A 5,888-nucleotide genomic window follows, 5' to 3' on the forward strand; every position below is an offset into this window, starting at 1 on the left:
TATCTGCCTCGTTTTTAATTAGTTCTATTGGCTCAGAGAGAGAGGATTTTCTAGATCATTTATTTTTTCGGCCTAAAACATCCAATTATTCACTCTATGGGGCCCTATGATGACTGCCATAACTCCGGACCCTTTTTATCGAGCAGGACACGAAGCCTCTCTTAATTAAGTAAGATGCCTATTTCCATTTACTTCAACCTCCCCGAACATTGGCTGTGAAGTCATGTTCCTCAGACTCTCGTGCTGAATAAATCTAGGATAATAAAGTGTGGACCTGAGAAACGGTGTGTGTGTGTGTGTGTGTGTGTGGCTGAGATCTATATCTCACCGTCGACGGCCGTCTTGTTGGGTAATAATGCATTATGCAAATGCAACCCTCCACAAATCCTATTAAAGAAGATAACATATCATTTAAAAGGAAATGTAATGTTTTTTTTTTATTTCTAAATGCATTAGCTTGTTAAAAAGGACACCAGTCTGAGATTGTACCATGACACGGACTGAATAATAAAAGCGTAGATATTCTTTACATATTCAGTCCGTATGTCTCACTTGAAAGGAAACAAAGTATATTAGCATCTCACGCAGTGTTAATTTTCACGCTTGAATGACAGCTCATTTAGTTTGTTGCCGTCTGTCTATTTGCACAGATTATTACAAAAATACTTGGGAATACTATACAGAAATCTCTGTCATCAATCTGATAAAAACGTACTGTTCCGGTCGATGCAAGTTTTCCTTCACTGTACTGCCGAATTTATCAAGGGCTTTTCTGTCATTAGGGACCATAGATATGCACCATACAAAGAAAAAAGCAGGAAAAATCACAATTCAGAAAGACTCATCCAAGCTATCGTTTTAGATTAGGGTGAGACTAATGTATAATAAAAGCCATCCATAATGCAATATAACAAAGACTCAATCGAAGGCGTCACTTGGAAGGCTTTGCGGCTTCAAAGTTCACGGAGACGGGCTATTCTTCTTGACATCATTGATCTGATCACGGTGTCTCGTTAAATAAACATAGAGAGGCCAGGTGGCAAAAATAATCCTATCTTTTATAGAGGATTATAGGAGTGATTATCTGGCAATAAATCAAAGTCGCTGGATATTAAGTTGGCATGGCCACCTGAGGCTCCCTCCTCGCTCACTGTTAACAATTACCATGACAAAGAGATGCTCGCTCTCTCGCGTTCTTTCTCTTTCTCCTCCGTCTCACTCTTTCACCTTTGCTGAAAAGTTATTAGTCGGAATGACTTTGGATATTTGTCTCCCAACTCTTTTGGTGTGTAAATGGATGTTCCGACCATCTCCCGAGGGCCTGAAAAAAGACACATTACAATCACCGGGGATCAGAAAGAGACGTGAATGAATAATTATGAGGAATGGCATCGCTCACTGTACACACATTGTGTCTCCTGCTCTTGAGCGAACAGATTAATGGCTGTCGGTAAGAGTAGGAAACACCTGGTAACTATTCATCAAACCAGACGTATTCTGGCAAGCGAACTGTTTAGGAAGTTAAAGCGTTATAATATGCATCTGGAAGCTGGTGTAGTACATGCACAGGTATGTTGCATCCCGTTTCCACCTTTAAGGATATTTATTGCGGTGATTATCATAATTGTAATCATCATTAGTGCAATTAAATATTTAATAATTATACCTGGCTCAATGTTGAGAAGTCTGATTTGAGATTCTTTGGCGTGAGTTTATAGCTTGGCTGATAAGCGCCAATATGTGCTGAAGGGAGAGTCGGGAGTTTCCCCGGTGGGCCGGTAGTGTTTTGAGGCTGTGAGGGCCGATCTGATAATAGTTATACATTGCAAGTTCTTAGCAACACCTTCCGGCGGCCCGCTGCTCAAACTGTGCAGCCTCTCTGCTCAACCCAGAAATAAACGAGTTCATATATGGTGAAAACACTCCAGGATTTTCTCCATATAATGGACTTCATTGGGAACCAAACGGTTCAAGGTCCAAATGAGAATTTTAGTGTAGCTTCAAAGGGCTTTAAAGACACCAGACGATGAATCTTATCAAGGGTCTTATCAAGCGAAACGATCAAAAATAAATTAAAAAGTTTAAGTTTTATAAGCACAAATGCTCGCCTTGCTCTGTTCTGTGATGCGATTTCGTGACTCTCCTGTTCAAACTCGTCCATTAAAATGAACAAATCTCGTCTTCGGTCCTAGATAAGACCCTTATTCATCGTCTGGTGTTGTTTAAAGCCCTTTGAAGCTGCACTGAAACTCTCATTTGGACCTTGAACTGTTTGGTTCCCAATGAAAATCCTGGAATGTTTTCATCAAAAACCTTAATTTCTTTTCAACTGAAGAAAGAAAGACGTGGACATCTTGGATGACATGGGGGTGAGTAAATTATCAGCAAAAGTTTTTCTTTTTTTTTTCTTTTTTTTTTAAAGTGAACTACTTCTTTAAAATCGAATATGTTCATCATTGGTTACAGTCTATATCAAGCAGGGACACGTTTGTGTGCAATTTATTTTGTGATCTCACTGGACGGAATATAGAGTATGGATGCAACGAATCCAGATTTGTGGGGTTCGGCCAAATACCGAATCCACTGGTTAAGATTCTGCCGAAACCGAATACTGAATCCTACTCTCCATTAAAGGGTTAGTTCACCCAAAAATGAAAATTAAGTCATTAATTACTCACCCCCGTGCTGTACCAACCCCGTAAGACCTTAGTTCATCTTCGGAACACAAATGAAGATATTTTTGATTAAATTTGAGAGCTGTATCAATACCACATTGGCTGCCTAAGGGATTGAAACTTGACGGCCCAGAAAGTCAAAGAAGAAAATGTTTAAATATTCCATGTGACAACAGTGGCTCAACTATAAGTTTATCAAGTGACAAAAATACTTTTTGTGCGAAAAACAAACAAAAATAATGACTTTATTTGACTATTCATTTTCTTCCTTGTAGGCCTGAAACAAGACTTCAAGAGATTTCCTCAACGTATGCGTGAGAATTGCGACCTCCTTCAACAACTTCAGTTCAGTTCTCACTCGTGTGTCGTGGAAATCTCTTGAAGTCTCGTGAAAAAGCGTGTTTTAGCTTAACGCGCGCCGACGTCTCCTGCGAGATCTCATCCGGGGCATGACAGCCGTGTCTTGGCGGCGAAGTTCTTTGGGCACCGTAAACAGGAAAGGTGGCAGACTCATACCATTTCCAACCTCTGTGCCTGGCGCCCATAAACCAGCGTCGATTTAGCGTTACTCACCAGCAGAGACGCTACTAGAAGCAAAATAAGTGGCATAAACAATGAAGATGAGACGAAAACAGGAGGAGAGAGACAGCATGCCATGACAGTCGGCACCATCTCTCCAATGTCTTCAAACATTCAGTTTGGAGTTCAGGAGTTTGAATGTAAATTTATGGACTACTGAACAAAAACAACAAAACAATTTTCAACCATCCCTTCAGGACATCGAAGAACTTGAATATGGAGTAGGAACAGACTAACAGGCTCTTGGCCACAGAAAGTTCAGGGGTTAAAAGTGCGTATTTTCTGTTTTTGTTATGCACTTTCAACTACAATGCCACTAACAAATGTTACAATGTCACTGACTCACAACTGTCTCGCCTTTGGGTCAAGCCATGTCCAGATGAGGCCTGTCATGCCCAATGTCTGGCTCTTCAATCTCCCAGAAGCCTCTGTGAGGTCACAGTTTAATGTTAGTTGTCAACTTCGTATTTTCCTCCCACTTTTGTTTCTGATTTTAACCAGGATGGAACATCAGTACTTTTCAGAAAACCCAGTTCAGTTGAGTCAACAAATGCCCACACATTTTTATTTGTTTCAGGGGGTGCGAAGTTAAACAACGATCTCGAAAGTAAAAAATGAGAAACGCTCAAGGTTCATACACAGAGACGGTTTATTAGATAATTCCCCCTCGTGAGCGTATCCTCAGTTTGTCGGCAACTGGGCACGCTGTGGCCTGAAAAAAAAACATGCATATTTGGAAAGTACAGGGATAAAAATGTCAAACGCTGGAGGTGGGGGCGACTCAAGCGCTCAGGTCTTTCACTTCAGCAGGAGGGCCCTATGGACATTGAGCACACAATCTGGTCAGAGGGTGGCATCGATCACAGTGACAGTCCCTGCCACTTGTAACGTCGGAAATAACAACTCTTTCAAAACATTGCAGTGGGGGGTCACGGCCCTGTGTCGGACGTGGGGAAGTCATCTTTGACAAGCTCCGGAAAATCTGTTTTGAACACAAAGCCTTCAAAGGGCAATTTGCTTTGATTCTTCCACTTGTTTTTTTTTTTCAAACTTTCTTTAGATTTAATAGACGATCCATTCCTTTCATGGTGTTTTTTATTCCATGTCAGGCGATGGGAGAAGACAAATGGACAGAAGCTTTTTCTGTATTGTTATATGCCATCCAATAGATTTTCTTATATGGAGAAATATGAACTGACCCTCACAGACCAGGCATTCAATCTATTGAAAGTCAGCTTTCGTGTGAATAGTGAGAGCTATCCGTATCTTTTTCAGAAAACCTGACTTCTCATTCATGATTCTCTAGGTGAAGACATCAGAGCTTCTGTTCGGTGGCATTGGTAGAGAGAAATATGGTAGAGAGGATATTAATGGAGCTTCTCAATGTTCAGAGCAAGTGCCATTTCAGATCAAATCAGGAGTACAGAAGTGCCAGTGCACTTAGGACGTGTCCGAATCCACTTTTGCTAGTTAAATGACGGGAAAAATGGTCGGTACACCCGGCGTATGGTCTAAAACCGGTATCCCTATTCTCTTAATGAGTAATGGGTGTGTTTAGCGCTCACACCATGGCGGATTCGCTATTTACATGGTGAAATTCGCAAGTAAAAAGACTGAATGCGACTCTAGAGAGCAAATGGATCTGCTTGTGCGTGAGGTTAAACCGCTAAGCAGACCATCTGGGACAAGCCGGATTCCACCATATCTGTATGTACACAATATTAATCTTTTACACTGTAATCCTTTTATTTGGCATGTGTATTTGCGTCTAAGTCTAAACATATGTCTAACAGTCTATTTCAGTTGCCTCAAAATAGGAACGGGCCAAAATAGGAACGCGTAAATGCTAGTGCTGTAGCGGCGCGTCGATGCTTCGACGTCAAAATTGCGTCGACGTCATATTTTTGCGTCGACGCTTATTATTTATTTGTTTTTTGCATGTTCCCGGCGGTACAGCTTGCCACACACATGTGGGAGACCGAAACATTGCGGAATAGAGGACGAAGACAACTAGAAGTGAATGTGCTATCCATTAAATGAATCACACACAGTAAACAAACCCTTAAAAAAAAAAAAAAACCTTTTCAATTTAGACGAGCAAACTGGGCGACGTTTATCTCGGACGCGGCGCCGGGCGCGCTGTTACAAAAAAGGCGTACACTGCCACAGTCTTCCTGGTCTTGCGCACCCAACGCGTCGATTTTGCCGCACGCACATTCGCGCTCGTGCGGACAGCCTATAAACAAGGCTTTACTCTGTGTCAGCACGCGCTCTGATCAGTAGGTGCAGAAACCTCTCCCGATTCATCTCCAGCAGTAGCAGCCTCCGATCGCACCACTAACTCCGCCTCGTTTCCCTCCTCAGCTGATATTAATATTTAAACATTCTCTATGATAAAAACTATAAAAATAAAAATAAAATATTTTAATAACACGGTTTTGGCGGTTGTAGAGTTATAATGATGGTGTTCAAATACATAACATTAGACTAACGTTAGCCAGCTTATAGTATCTTGATTCAGTATGCTAGTATTTATTTGAGATAGATTGGTTTTTTTTATTAATTGAGCAGCAGAAAAATATTCTTTATATTAGTCGTCCAATTAGTCATTAGGTTAGTCGACTAATCGATAAA

The sequence above is a fragment of the Pimephales promelas genome, chromosome 25 (genome assembly GCF_988280905.1).
Source record: "Pimephales promelas chromosome 25, fPimPro1.hap1.1, whole genome shotgun sequence".
NCBI lineage: Eukaryota > Metazoa > Chordata > Actinopteri > Cypriniformes > Leuciscidae > Pimephales > Pimephales promelas.